Source organism: Anser anser, assembly GCF_964211835.1.
Source record: "Anser anser genome assembly, chromosome: 5".
In the NCBI taxonomy this organism is placed as follows: domain Eukaryota; kingdom Metazoa; phylum Chordata; class Aves; order Anseriformes; family Anatidae; genus Anser; species Anser anser.
Genome location: NC_139725.1, coordinates 46659076 through 46675441, shown reverse-complemented (window position 1 = coordinate 46675441; position 16366 = coordinate 46659076). Strand labels below are relative to the sequence as shown.

The following is a 16366-nucleotide window of genomic DNA, read 5'->3' as shown; positions in this document are numbered from 1 at the left end:
TAGGAAAGGATAGTAATTATCTTTAGATACACTGCAACATGGGAGAAGCTTGATTTAATTTAATCAGTAGCACTGTAATTTAAGTTATGATGCATGCTTTAATTATTCAAAGCACAAATATTCTTCTCAGAAAACTTTAATTAGGGATCCAGTCACTGGGAAAACCTAGTCATATATGAGTTTTCTTGCCACAGTTACTCTGAATATTAGTGTTGTCTTCCCCCCCGCCTTTTTTTTCCTGAGAGTTTTAAACAATCACATTTTAATAATGATTAAGTCCAGCTAGGTTAAAATTGTATGACTGATAGCACAATCAGATACTTTAGATATAGTTAATTATGCATTAAATTTATAAACTCATAAAATCATACCATTATAATTTTTTGCAACTACTTTTGGTCCAGTTCCTGATATTTACTCTATTATTTTTTCCTGCTTTAATAACAATTTTAAATTAATAAAGGAATTTTATTAGTGACACCGGAGAAATCAGTTAATGACACACAACTACCAAATGAAAAAAAAAAAGTCACATTGCACAAATTGTTCATGAAAAGCAATGACTAAACTACCCCAAAAGAATATTGCTAGAAATTTGATTTTTGAAGCCATTCCTAAAAACAGGCAAGATAAAAAGGCTAACAATTGTATTATATTAGCGATCATTACAGTGCTTCACATTTACATAAAACTTTTAAATATTTCATAAAATATACATGACTAAATTAAATCTCAAATGCTTCCAGGAGACAAAAGAATAAATTACACTCTGGAACTGTTTGTTTTAAGACAGAGAAATGTTAAAGCACTGAGTGAAGTCAATTTTTAGAACGGAAAAAGAAAACAAACACAAGACAGGAAAAAAACAGAAGTCATGCTCTTGAGCCTTGATCAAACCACCTAGTACTCTTAGAGCAATAGTAACAAGATACAAATTAACAGCCAGAATTTCTGGTGATTTTTTGAAATATCTGTTAGTGGAACTGTCTTTAAGTCATCCTACTCCTGGTAAATAAATTCTTTCTCCCACCCCCAGTGTAAAATACTAAAAAATGACCATTTCTGAAGAGGAAACAGCGTATTCCTTCCTTCAAATCCAGTCAGTTGTGAATCTCATAGAACCACTTTGCTGTTTTGGGGTTTCTTTGCTGTTGATTTTTAGTAAATATCTAGAGAGGTTTTCATATTATAAAATATATTGCCATTATTGTTAACAAGGACCTTAAGGTACCTTGTGTAATATGAAAACGGTCTTGAATTCTAAGAAAATATATTGACTCAGAACTCGATCCATGCTATTGATCTGTGTGTACAGCTGCAACTTACAGTACAGGTACATTTGATTCTGACAGTTACAGACCATAGTTTCACACACACTGTACAACAAATAGAGACCTCCTCATATGCTGCTCCTCCTTTGTGCAGAGAAGCCATATTAGTTATTATTTTTTTTTTTTTCCAACCTACTCCCTCCACCCTCAGCCCCCCAAAGCATGGGAAATATCCTTTGTGGAGTATTTTAGCAACAACTCCTTTTTAATGTATGATACAGTGGTTTTAATTACCAAATTTCTCTTTAAAACCATCATGGGCAAAACAGACTCAGCATAGGGAGATTACTGTAACATTGGCTATTACTAACAGACTAGAGAAATGTGAAACTAAAAATACCTTCTCCCTAGCCACCCTATTCTACTTCTTCCCCCCCAAGTGGCACAGGAGAAAGGGGAATGGAGGCTGTGGTCAGTCCCTTAATCTTTGCTGCTCCTTCACAATCACTCTGTGCCCCTGCTCCATGTGGGGTCCACCCCATGGGATGCAGTCCTTCCCAAACTGATCCTACATGGGCTTACCACAGGCAGTAGCTCTTCAAGAACTGCTCCCACATGGACCCGTACCACGAGGTCCATCCCCCAGGAGCAAACTGCTCCAGCACAGGTCCCCCACATGTGGGCAGCAGCTCCCCCCAGACCCCTGCTCCTGCGTGGGCTCCTCTCCACGGGCTGCAGCTCCGGCCCGGGGCCTGCTCCTGCGGGGGCTCTCCATGGGCCGCAGCCTCCTCCAGGCCACATCCACCTGCTCCACCGGGGGCTCCTCCACGGGCTGCAGCGTGGAGATCTGCTCCATGTGGGACCCGTGGGCTGCAGGGGGACAGCCTGCTCCACCAGGGGCCTCTCCACAGGCCGCAGGGGAACTTCTGGTTTGGTGCCTGTAGCACCTCCTGCCCTCCTTATTTGCTGACCTTGGTGTCTGCAGGGCTGTTCCTCACTCCTCACTCTCCCAGCTGCTGTTGTGCAGCATTTTTTTCCCTTTCCTAAATCTGCTCTCACAGAGGTGCAAATAGCATCACTTATTGGCTCAGCGCTGGTCAGCAACGGGTTTGTTTGGAGCCAGCTGAAATTGGCCCTTATCTAAAACGGGGCAGGCTCTAGATTCTTCTTACAGAGATCACCCCTGCAGCCCCCCTGCTACCAAAACCTTGCCATGCAAACCCAATACAGATGTATCAGAATATGATGATGACAAACACTGGTAATTTTACTGTCCTCCTATAAAAAAGCTTATAAGCCTTTACTCTCATCTCGTTATCCCTAAAGTAGTAAGCATATATATATATAATATTATATATATTATATATACATATCATTCTCTTTATATAATATATATATATTATACATATATTATATATATATATTTATTTTTTCTCTGTGGTTTTCTTCTTTCCTACTTTTTCAGTTCGCAGAATATGTTTTATTTTTACCATTTCTGGACGGTCAATTCAGAGTTCAAAATCTTCAAATTATTCTTGAAAAAAAAACAAAGTGTCCAACAATTTAGAAATTCTTCAACTTCACATCTATTGTATTTTCCCCCTCCCCTAGTATCTCCTCCTTGTATTTAAGAAATGATTTTTCCATGCTGATATGAAAGTAATTTGTATTTATATCGCCAAATTCAGTAAAGTAATACAGGAAATGTTAAAAGACCCTGAAATTATGATTAAATGACCTTGTGTGTTAACAATCGTTGTGTGTCTAATAACCGGCCAGTCGTATAGTCTCTACACAGACAATATGTGTTAAGAATACAGCACTAAAAAACTTTGCATAGAAGCATAAAAGAGTCATAAACTTATTTTATCCACAGCCAATTTAATTTTAAACTCATCTTTTAGAAGAAAAAAAAAATACACACAGCAAAATTGAAAAGGTGTCAACCCCTGATGTACACTAAGCTCTTTAACTTTGTGTAGAAATGGACTGGGAATGGAGTCAAACCCTGCAGAGTCAAACCCTGCATCTCAGCTTCCAGGATACTAGCTTTTGAGTCGGTGGCAGTAACTTCTTAGGCTGCTTGAATTCAATCATCAGAGCATGTCTGGCTGTGCTGTAAGCATACACAGGAGAGAAAAGTATTTAATGTCTGTAATTTGCAGGCAAAGGAGAAGCTCTAAATACTGTGCAAAGTCATAACAAACATAAGTTCCTTAGATTTTACCAAAATTTCATTAAAAGTTCATAAATAATGTTTTTTATTTTCCCTGAAAATTGTATTTTTAATATGATGACAACTGATTGGTTTCTAGATTTTTGATAGATTTTAGATCTTCTTTTAATAGCCAAGACTTGAGTACTGTAAATACTTTAAAGATATATAAGGAGCATTACAAAACATCTTTCTCAAGAATGGTGCTACACTGCCAGTAGCTATTATTGTAGCTATTATTTTAAATATTTTTAATAAAGAAAATTGATGCAAATATTTTTTAATTCAAATTATCTACATTTTTAATTTTCCCCTATGTTCTTTTCAGCATATAAGACAGGCTTAAATTCTTTTATGTGAAAACATTGGAACATATAAAAAGGCTTAACTTTAAAACAAATTAAATGGAAATTAAATTCACATTATTCTCATGTTTCAATCCACTTTTACAAATATATTTTAAATGTATAAGATTGAATACCCAACAGACATCTTATTTCACAGATGTCTGCATAGAAGTTTACATCTAAATGATGTTGCAAAAAAAACCCCTGCTATTTGGAAGAAACTATTATCTCCAATCTTTTTTATTTTTCCTCCACTCTCCTCTAAATATAAACATTGTTTTATTCTGAGTATATTTCAGTTTGATTTCAATGGAACTGGGCTGTCAATATCACCAGACAATCTAACAACAATTTAAAAAATATCTGAAAGCAAGTTTCAAAGCGTTGTGGAAAATTTTTAGCTCTGCACATCATTTTAGTAAATTGTCATGGGATTTATATCCTGAAAGTTCTCTTTCAGACGATATTATTTATCTACCTACAATCCACCCAAAAACAGGGATATCACCTCAGTCTTCTCCAGGTTGATGGAATATTTTTACTGTACTTGAATTTGCCTCTGTCGTCTTTCTTTATCCATCTGATCAGTCCCTGTCAAACTAAAAGCACCTTTTAACTTCTTCCTTAGTGAGGTTGAAACAGATAACTCCTGCACATATGTTTCATTATTAGAGAAAATAAAATGCAGAGTTCTTTATTTTTTCAAAAATACTCAGTGTTACGGTCATTTTATCAGGAACATCTGACTGTGTTTCTAAATAAACTTAAGTAAGATTTCTTATTTTGCACTCCTAATCCAAAATTCACAGTATAAGTATTTGCTCCAGACTGTTAAAATTGACTTCCTTGTTGTGCTTCATTCACTTCAATATGCAAATTAAACAAACTTATCAAGAATCAATAACATATCTAGATTAAAATTAATAAAATCATGCCATTAAAACAACATATAAAGCTTTAGAATATTTTTCCCAGTGTGCTTCTAGTAATGCTTCCTTTCTTTAATAATTTAAACAAGTAGGGATACAAACCTGCTGTGGTAAGCCTCACCTAGGGTCTATCTTTTGACAGCCAGTGGACTGAAATTTAAGTTCTAATTCTTTTTTTTTTTTTCTTTTTTTTTTTCTGTTTATGTGAATATCATTCTTATGCAAATTCATATTCTAATAGCAGACTCTTGCACTATAGGTTGTCAGATAAGACAATTTCTGCATGGTGACAGTTAGGCCTTCTAGGCATGGAGATCTAATGAAGTGTCTTGTTCTCTAAACAAGTGCCCTTTTGTCCACATAGTGTCGTAGCATGGTTACTATTGCAGATGTGAATATATCCCCATCTTAGGTCTACCAGTCTGGGGCTTACAAAAATGAACAGACAAACAAGCAAACAAAAACAACCCTATCTTTGTGTGATTGCCTGTTTGAAACTGAGATACAATGAAAAATTGTTTGCCATGTTGAGGAGAGCACAGACGGCAGTAACTCCAATGGTCCAAGAGAGATGCAGAAGACACACCTCTAAGTGCTCTGGGCAGAAGCATAATCTAATATGGTTTTCCTTTTTACAGATCATTTGTAACAGTATGTAGTCAAAATAGTTGTAAATTTAATTTTTGTGAGAGTAAAGGAAAAGATTGTACAGGGGTGAAATAATTCTAGACAACAAACGCTGAAGAAATGGATGCCTTCTGTGGACCTATACTGAATTCTTCATGGATAGCATGGTAAAGGTATAGTGATTTCCAAGTCAGTATTTTTGTTCTTGCAGTCTGTCAACTCCCTTCTTTTCTTTCCTTAATTCCCTTCCATTCATCTACAACAGTGCTAATTCACTGATTTAAATGGGAGAGAATTGCAGACCTCACTCAAACTTGATTAAATATAATAAATGGTTCTGCACAGTGAGTTTGCTTAATGCAGTTATGCACAGTCAATTGTCTTCACTTATAATGCAACATTATCACATTAAACTTAGAAAGGATCATATGTTCTGCCTGCTCACTGAATAAAGTGTGCAATACTGATTTTGGCATATTTTGCACTATGCAGTGTATCCATCATGTCATAATTCACTGGACATGGAGCGAGGAATAAAGAAAAACCTCAGTAATATATTTTGGTAGAATTAGTTCTTGAGTGACTTATGTGTAGACTCCATTCTGTCATGTCCTATGAGGATCTGTCATCCTCACTTAGACACTTAGATTTCTAACAAGACTCAGAGAATTGGCATTGTAATACAGAGACTTTAAACTGTAGGGCACCTGGCTCATACCCCACTTAGACTGGTGGTGAGTGAAAGCTGACAGTATCCAATGGCAGTTTAACAGACCATAAGTGAACAGAGATGGTGGTCTCTGCCAGTCACTGGTGGATGAGGAGCTCCTTGCATTCCAGATGGCACTGATGTCACATATAATAAAAAATAAAATAAAAACTTTAAAACTTCTACTGCAAAAGCTAAGGAGTGAGAATATGGCAAGTGAGTTAGTGTTTACTCCTCATATGATTTCTGTAGGCTGCAACAAAGTTATAATACTGATGAATGATGAGAAAGTTTCCTAGATTTCACTACTTCAGAAGGAAATGTAGAAAACATAAAATCCATATCCAGGTACATATTTCTACTATATCTCCCTCCATACAATATGTTGTAAAGCATATGCCTTTTAAAAATTAATTCAGCCATCATTGCAAATTAGTGTTTACAGTGGATTATAAAAATGCCAATAAGATTGCATGCAAATATATTCTAAGGTTGATTCATATATATATATATATATATATATATATATACACGCACCTTATCTTATATCATACCATGCCTTGATTTCAGTAAGAAATTGTACAGTTGAATGTCTTTACAATCAAGTAGTTGCATGGCCACAAAATGTATTCAAATATTTGTCAAGTCATTAGCACAAACTAATACAGATGCAATTAATTCAACAAGCATAATCATTTTGTACAGGTGCAGGCCTTGAAAATTTGACCTGCAGTCAGTGACACATCAGACTTAATAAATTGTATGTCTGGGAGAAAGAAGACAGACCACAATAGCAAATAGCCCAAGGACATATGCCATACCATGAGATTTAAAAAGTTTCAACAAAATAATCAAATTAATCAGAAAAAAACTCCCAAATTTCTTTGAGGAAAACATTAATTGAAATAATATTCTTCTTTTTAAGTAAATGTGAAATATAAACATAATTATATATATCAGCTAGATTTAACAGAGGACAATGAAAATGTAAGTCAAAGCAAGCCAAGCCAAGTCAAGGAAGAAGGCTGACACACAGTCTCAAAACACATTCTGCTGTGACATTGTGTGCCACCTGCAAATCCAAGCTGTGTGTCCAGATCAGTTTACCTGCAGGGTGAATGCAACAAAAAAATGATGTGGTGTCTTAATGAAATTGTATACCTATAAATAATTGTGACAGAAATACCAAAAAAAAGTGAAGCTAAAAATAGGAGGAATAACAGAGATAATAAGATATAGTATTAAGAAGATATAATCTAAGGAAAGGTTAATGAGCAAACCTTCCAGGTATGAAAGACTCGGTGAGAAAGGACCAGAAATAAACAAACGAGCAATGACAACAAAAAACATGTGCTGCTTGATTTCTATTTCACTGAAGTTTGACCCATTTTCCTAAATCATCTGCCATTGTGAGCTCCTTCAGAGCTAAATCTATGCTGTGCGTCCAAATAGGTAAATGCAATTGGAAGCATGAATGTAAACATATGAATCTGTCTTTTCACAGAACTCTGTAATAAGCAAAGTATACTTAGGTAGGATTTGCTTTGTGTACAAAGTATTTCAGGATTCTTCAGCTTTCTGAAATAGGCAATAAGTTATTTTCTATTTTATGTAAAGAAGATTGCTTTTTCATATCAAAATTTCAGAACAGGAAAAAAAATGAAAATAACCCAAAGTTAAATTTAGAGTATTTGGATTGTAAATGCCTATTAGTGTTTTTTAAATAGAAAATATAAAATACACCTCCTCTTTATACCTCTCCCCCAAAAGTTTTTGAAAGTCTGTTAAGAACTGTGGATGAAGCTGTTTGTAGGTAAAAACTTCTGCCTATAAAATTAAGGGAAAGTAAACAAATCAATCATCCTCTTGCAGTTCAATAATAAAATATTTTATCCTTTTTTTTCTATATATGCTTTTATTACATGGGAGATTTACTTCAGCATGCTTCAATGCATAAAAGATCAGAAAGCAATTCTGAAAAAAAATATACGAGCATTGTAAATGGTAGATTTGGGCTAATTTTTTAGCTGGGGACACCTTTTGTAAAAAAAATATATAAATAAATTAAAAATATTTTTGTCAGTTTCTGTCACTTATTGAAGAGTCTTCTAATCTGACTGGTTATTAACATCTCTCATTAATCTTGGATGAATAAGAGAGACAGGATCTTTGAGGCTGAAGTCAATTATGTATAAAGAGAGCCCATTATTTAAAGCATCATTATTTCCCCAGTTCATCTATTATGTCCCTATCATCTGGAAATTACCCATCCTGATTAACATTTCTGCATAAATTAAAATATTTTGACTGAGGCAAATTCTGTCCCACTTAGCAGAACTAGATAGGAGTCTCACTTATACAATTTCTCATGCTTTTGAGTCTATCTGAGATTTTCAATAGTAGCCAAGGCAAAATTTCTGAATGTGCATAGCAAAAATACATTCAAATATATGCTTTTATCTTGCATAAGAGGTTGTGTCTTCCTCAGCATTTTGGGACAATTTTGTGATGTCATTAGGACTCTTAATAGCAAAATATTAAAGTAGAAGAACCAGCCTAAGTTGTTTTCTATAGTTTGGTTAGCTTCTGTTTAATTTTTGCCCTGGCAAGACATTGATCAAGTCAGTATCATAGAAGTCACAAAAACTGCTCTCTGTGACCTTCCTTTAGTTTAGTTATACAGCATAATAAAGATGAGTATTGACCAATTCTCTTCACCAGTCCTTAGACTTTTACTCATTTTCTCTTCCGGTGGATTTTTATATTCCAATTTCTTATATTGTTTGTTTGCTTGTTTGTTTTAAATCTCCTAAGAGTTACACTACAATTATTTGCTTTGATATCTATATGAGGATATGGTATGGAAATAAAAAAAGATAGGAAGCAAAGATGTGTATGTTTTAGGCACTGATCATCTTGCAGTGAGGTTTGAGAGTGAATGGCAAATTAGCAAATTCTATTTTTTGGTAACTTTTAACCTTAAACTTTTTTTCTAACTTCAGACAAACCTGTATCAGGTCAAATGAGGAATCCATTCTGCATAGAAGAATCGTGCATCGCAAAAGATTAGAGAAATTTCATATATGCTTTAGCATGATTTATTCACCGACTAAAACCAAGAAAATGTGATCACTTATCTTTACATTGTGTGTGTTGTTTTCCGTGTCAAACTTTTTACCACTTTTAGTTCACTCTCTGGATCCATTTCCGGAGTCAGAGAAGATTTTCCTAGGCTCATATTCCTTGCTACAACCAATTAGGTGAAGCTGTATTACTACTTCTACTTCACATAGTGTGAAGTGATCACATAGTGATGTGTGACAGACTGCAAAATCAAAACATAGAGAAGAGAATCTGTATCTGTCTGGCTTTGAGTAAACCTTGAGTCATAGACAGTAAGTCAACAATCTTTACAAACACAGAGAGACTTATCATCTAGTATGAGGCTGCTTGAGCAGATCCAGCCTCTTGTCCAGTTCTAACTGCCACTTTAAAGCATTAAATATTTATGAAATATGTTTTGTCTTAAGAATTTAATCTAGCTTTTTCTGAATGGTTTCTGATCTTTGTAAATTCTGAAGATTCCAGATTTTTAAGAGTAAAGTGCCAATATTGTCTATCATTTATGAAAAAAAAAAAAAAAGAAGAAGAGAGAGAGATGCATTCATTGCTACTTTTGATGGGCAGCTCCTTGTTTAATGCCATTCTTTCCTTTTTAAATAGAAAGAGTTAATTTCAAGGAACCAGAATAAGTATATTACAGGGTATGAAGCCTTTAATTTATGGTGAATTGTTCATGCAGAGAAATGGATTTTACAATGAACTGAGAGATTCCAAACCTTTCAGCTGTTTAATAAACCATATAAATAGAAGTGATGGGTTGGGATTGAACTTCTCAGCCCACCTGTCAACCTGCACATATGGCTGAAATACTCTTTGGTAGCAGAGAACAAAATAACCTCTTTCCTATTTCTATAAGCTAAAAAACTCATGAGCAAGAATGACAGACAGGCCAATCAACCAGGAAAATGAGCACTGGTGGTGGTGGGATATTTTTGTTTCTTGGATCTTCTTGGATTTGGTGGAGCCACAATTTAGACTTTGATGAAAGCTAATTCTATGTAATAGGTAGCTCAGCACCTATTGGCACTGACAGTACAGAGGACTCCAGTTCAGGCAGGGATGGCACAAAATTAATTAACTGATTTTTTTTTTTTAAACACCTGTTATTTTTGTTCTATGCTATTTAAATTTGTCATCTGGCTAACAGGAAACCTCTAGCACAAGCAACATTGTGCAATGGAAAATCTCTCTTCAGGAAAGACTCAGATAAAAATCTGTTCTCATGAAACAACAAAGATACGTACTTGAATAGCTACAGAAACTAACTCCTGAATATGAGTCCATCTCTTCACAGGTAAACAGGAGGTAAACTGCTGGAAAAAAATAATAATAATAATTTTGTTTAGAATAGAATGAATATGATATTTTATATGTCTGTTCTCTTAAAACTGATCTCCATTCTTCAACATTACATATGTAGTTTTTTAGCTATTCATAGAATCATAGAATTAAAGAATCATAGAAGACCTTGCGTTGGAAGGGACCTTAAAGACAGTCTAATTCCAACCCCCCTGCCATGGTCAGGGATGCTACCCTCTAGATCAGGGTGCCTAGGGCCTCATCCAACCCGGTCTTGAAAACCTCCAGGGACGGGGCATCCACAGCTTCTCTGGGCAACCTATTCCAGCGCCTCACCACCCTCTGAGTGAAGAATTTCCTCCTAACCTCTAAACTAAATCTTCCCTCTTTTAGCTTAAAGCCATTCTCCCTTGTCTTGTCATTATCTGCCTGAGCAAAAAGTTGCTTTCCATCTTTTTTATAAGCCCTCTTTAAGTATTGAAAAACTGCAATAAGGTCAACCCAGAGCCTTCTCTTCAGGCTGAACAGCCCCAGCTCTCTCAGCCTTTCTTCATAGGAGATGTGCTCCAGCCCCCTTAATCAACTTCGTAGCCCTCCTCTGGGCCTGTTCTAACAGAACCACATCATTCTTGTGGAGTGGGCCGCAGGCCTGGAAACAGCACTCCAGGTGAGGCCTCACAAGGGCAAAGCAGAGGGGGACAATCCCCTCCCTCGACCTGCTGGCCACTCCTCTTTTGATGCAGCCCAGGATGCAGCTGGCCTTTTGGGCTGCAAGTGCTCACTTCTGGCTCATGTCAAGCCTTTTGTCCACCAGAATTCCTAAGTCCTTCTCTGCAGGGCTGCTCACAATGTGTCCTTCTCCCAGTCTATCCTCATGTCCGGGATTGCCCCGACCCAGGTGCAGCACCTTGCACCTAGACTTGTTGAACATCATCAGGTTCATATGGGTCCACTTTTCTAGGTTTGTCTAATTGCACCATGGTTTTCAATTCCTCCTTTTTTTCCATGCGGTGTGTGTGTAGATGCACTTCAGCTGGCCTATTGGTTGCATCACTTTTCCAGAAGAACCCTTCCTGATTGCTTTGGGACAGTTCACAAGTGTTTTCGTTTTTCTTAAAGTAACAATCTTCTTTTGCTTCCTTCACTCAGAGGTACATCACCTTCCCCCACTGCATCTATTTTAAATCCCTCCTGATAAACCCAGACAGTTTACTTCCCAGAACACTCTTGCCCCACCTGGTCAGGTGAACCCTGTCCAGTATCAGCATGTCCCCTGTCTCAGAAGTACTAAGATCGCAGAACCTAAAACCTTAAGCATGGCACAAGCCTCACAGCCAATCATTCACTTGATCCTTTCATCTCCTTCTTCTTGGGTCCCAGTCACCAACCGGGAGGACAGAGAAGAACACTACTTGCGCTCCTGATCCCATTAACATCGTTACATCCATGACACCCACCTCTGCCTTCAGGACCTAGGGAGACTTCCAGAGACTGGAGTTCCCTGGAACTGAGGGTCTGGGCAGCTCTTTCAATCCTTGGGAGGTCTGTTTGGTTGTAGGCATCTGCCTGGGGAGGTTGTGGCTCCTCCATTTGGGATTCAGTTTCAGACTGGCAGGCTTTGTGGGTGGGCACCATTTCTGTTACAGCAGAAGGCACTTTCTCTGCTGCTCTCAGAATATAAAATGACCCACCTTGTGCCCTGCTTGCTTGTCCTCCCTGTGCACAATGCCATGCAAACTGCTGCGCCCTGCCCTGACTGATGCGCTGTGCTCTGTTCACTGAATCCTTGTTGCATGTGTTCCTGAGGGGCTGCCTTTGTACGAGAATGGGGGGTGCTTCCGGCTCCACCGCAAGCCTGGTCAGCCACCCTTGCAAGGGCTGCTGCGTCCTGGTGGCTTGCTTGGCTGCCTCACGTGGTCTCAACTCAGGAAACCCCCTGCATGCAGGTGGAAACTGGATGCAGGAAACCCCTGCTCCACTGCCAAAGGCGTCTGCCCCAGAGCCAATCACGTTGGTGACTCAACTGAAAAAAAATGTTCCTTTCATCAGGTTCCAGCCTTTCAGCTCTAAAGATGCTTTCAGAGTCTCTGAATCTGTTAGATAAGAACTTCCACACTACATTGTTCTGGAACATCCTTTCAGTTCAAACCTTTCATAATATAAAAGATTAAGAACCTCCTGAGAGACATTGAGAACCTTCATCTCCTATTAACTTCAATGAGAAATAAAGGCACTCATCAACTCAGTAGACCCAAGAAAACATCCCTGCATAGAAGAAAAATGAATTTTCCAGCACATTTAGTTCCAGGGATATCACAATAGCTTTTCTTCTCATGGCATGATTCCTAGTCAAATTATGTAGTGATTACTCTATTTCAGTTTCTGCATTGAATATGCAGTTTAATTGCTCAAAAAGAAACACTTTGCTATTGAATATTTAAAAAAAAAAAAAAAAGAGGAATCGTAATCATTTTTGGCTGAGTCTATCTTTCTGTTGTGAAGCAATAGGCTATCATTTTGGATGTACAGATTAGAGAAAAAAATATCTGGTTGCTGCCTTGGGTGCAACCAGCAGAAATTAAATGCATTTAAGAAATGAAACTTTTCCTCCTTTCTGTCTATAATATGTTAACTTTCTAGCAGTACTGATGACATGCTACTAAAATGACACCCTTAGTCAGTAGTCAGGAAAACTTGATTGGATTGTTATACAGTCTATCCTGTGACTGGAAGAGTGTCATTGCCTCATAACCAAGTGGCTATTAATCACTCCTGGCCAACAAACTGAAAATTTATATATTCATAAATGTCTAAGACCAAAAAAAAAAAAAAAAAGAAAAAGAAAAAAAAAGAAAAAAAGAAAAAAAAGAAAAAAAAGGCTGCTGTCAGAACTTCAGTAATGCCAATAAATAAGCTTTCATTCTTATTTCATCAACAGTGATCAAGTATCTGTTTATTAGTAGTATTAGTATTACTGTTACTGTTACTATTATTACCATTATTACCATTATTACCATTACCATTACTATAATTTCTATAATTACTATTTTCTATTACTATTACTAATACTATTACTATTATTACAAAAAAAAAAAAGTAAGAAAAAAGAACAATGACCTTAAATTATGACAGGGGAGGTTTAGATTGGGTATCAGGAAGAATTCCTTCACTCAGTGGGTTGTTAGGCATGGAACAGGCTGCCCAGTGAAGTGGTGGAGTTGCCATCCCTAGAGGTATTTAAGAGATGTGTAGAAGTGGTGCTTAGGGACACAGTTTAGCCATGGAATTGTAGTGTTAGGTGGATGGTTGGACTTGAGATCTTACAGGTCTTTTCCAACTTAAATGATTCTATGATTCTATGACTAAAACATCCCTAAACCTTTCACTGGTTGATATAATATTGCATTTTATAACTCCCAGTAATATTAACTAATAAGTATTGAAGTCCTCTCTGCTGTCTTAAAATAATTGTAAATAACACTACTACTTCCACTGGTGGTGATGTTCTATTTTTAGCTAGGTTTTTGGAAAACCCTGTATTTTCATACTTCAAGAGCAATAAAATTCTTCATATGCCAATAATTTTATTTCCTGTTCTCATGTTGACTCCAGTTGAAATTTTGACACTCAGATTTTCAACTAATCAACTGATGCAGGTTAATGGAAGCCAATAAGGATACTATATATATCCCAAATGGAAATATTTTCTTTTCACTTAAAATAGGACTGACTACCTTTTGCTCTGCATCATTTTCTTCTTCAGTTTTCTTCATTTCAGTTTTCTTCATTTTTTTTCATTTCATTTTTTTTCATTTTTCTTCATTTTTTTTCTTCAGTTTTCTTCATTTTTCTTCTTCAGTTCACTAACATGTGATCAATGATCAATGCCTATTCCTAGTAAAAGATAATTCAGCATATTTAAATGTGTTTTTATAAAGAATCCACATAGATTTATATTTGTTTGGGTCAACAGGTTTCTAGGACTTTTATTTAACTTTCAATTAGAAATGATAAAAGCAAAATGGGTAATTCAAATATCTCTTAGGTTGCAAACTGCTGAAAAACAGATGTTATCAGAAAGGATTGGACTGTTTAGGTTGTTGATGCGTTCAAACCTCAAAGCAAATAGAAACTTCAGATTTCAGAGTGCTTCTCTCCACATATTCTCAAAGTCTGGTGAATTCCAGTTGTGCAGACCAGTTGTTCCCTCCAGGTTTGCCCAACAGAGGAGAGACCAAATTAATCATTTTAATTAAAAAAATGCTCACAAGCTGTTTTATGGGTGGCCTATACAAATTAGATGTTTTGTAGTTATAAAACAAGAAGTTTGACAGTTCTTCAATAGAAATATAATTAAAAATAAAAATTAAAATATAAAAAATGTAATATAATATATATTTAATATATATATAATATAATAATAATATATAATATATAATATATAATTAAAATTAATATATTTAAAAAACTCTTGATAAGATAATGGCCAAGAGACACGGGGATATGTTTATTGGGGATTTTAATGCTGCAAATATCATTTGTATTTGAGGAAATTGTCCATTGTCACTTACGAGAGAAAGTGTGTTCTTTGTTTTTTGCATCTTTTTTCTTTCTGTAGGCTGCAGTTTAATGTTTCTGTGGCATGAAGATCATCATTAAAGAATCTCATTATCTCTGAGTGAAAAAACAATGGTGTAGAAGCAGTAAATTTCTGCATATGGATTGTATATTAGCCTGCATCCAATATAATCATAATCATTGAACTTACTTTTATATAATCTTTGATGCTGAACTTCCAAATGCTGAATTATTTTTACTCTCTTGTATCCAATACCCTTGGGTTTCCTAACAAAACTCCTCATAGTCACCACAGAGGTATCACTACCTATAGCAACTCTATTAGGAATGAAGACCTCTTAGTCAGACCTCTTATATTTTTAATTTAAATATTATAAATTATAAATTAAAAAAAATATTTTTTTAATTTAATTTAATTTAAAATTTAAAAATGTTAAATATTTTTAATGTTTCCAGTCTTCATCATTCTTTGCTAATATTAACTGGTAACATATCAGAAAGCCCCCAAACCACATATTATCATTGTCCCTATCCTAAAACAGTCAGTCCAAAGTATGGTGATTAAGTGAAATACAGGGATCAAACTTGATTTTATCCTGAAGTGCAGCAATAGCACAGCTTCAAACATAATAATGAAGAATGTAGAAACTCAGAAGTTGGCTCCCATTCTCCTCTGTTTCAAGATCCTCATTTGATATTGCCAGTGGGAATTCCAGTGCTAAACCAGATTTCTACCTGGTTGATCAGTGAATAAGGTGTTGATTAATAGTGACTTTCTCTCTCTCTCTCTCCAATAATCGAAGAGATTAGTTAGCTCCATGCTATAAAGGTGAAGTAATTAGAAGTCAAATACAGTGAGGAAAATCTTTCTCCCCTGCAAACACAAAATGTGCTCATGACTTTTGGACAGAGAAATTAACTAACTGCCTTCCTTGTCACTTGCTCTGGACTTCATAGCAAAAATTCTGTACTTAAGTTCAAAGGAGGTAGGGAAGACAGAGGCAGCATGACAGAGATGTCCAAAACCACTTTTATCACTATCTTATACAACAGAACTCATTTCTAAGCAGTGCCTTGAATCAAACACTGGCTATTTTGCAGAATGTAATAGTCTGGTAGTTCAGAAATTAACTACTTTTGAGCACTGAACCACTGAGAGCTAGACTGTGTTGGAAACTTTTCTACAATAATTATAAAAGGAGTCATGGGTAATGCAGCTTTAGCTGTAGATCCTGTAGACACTCAAAATTAGGTGAAATACATCAGAC

At 36.0% G+C, this 16366-nt stretch overlaps 1 long non-coding RNA gene across 1 annotated transcript in view; it reads right to left on the bottom strand.

The window, feature by feature from the left end:
* Window positions 1-3161: 3161 nt before the first annotated feature.
* The window catches only part of LOC310900382, an 85153-nt gene continuing 71948 nt past the window's right edge, over window positions 3162-16366 (bottom strand). The window contains exons 2-3 of the long non-coding RNA XR_014585100.1: window positions 10466-10534; window positions 3162-3387 (exon numbers count right to left, since the gene is read on the bottom strand). This is a non-coding gene — a long non-coding RNA (uncharacterized lncRNA). The remainder of the gene's footprint in view (window positions 3388-10465; window positions 10535-16366) is intronic.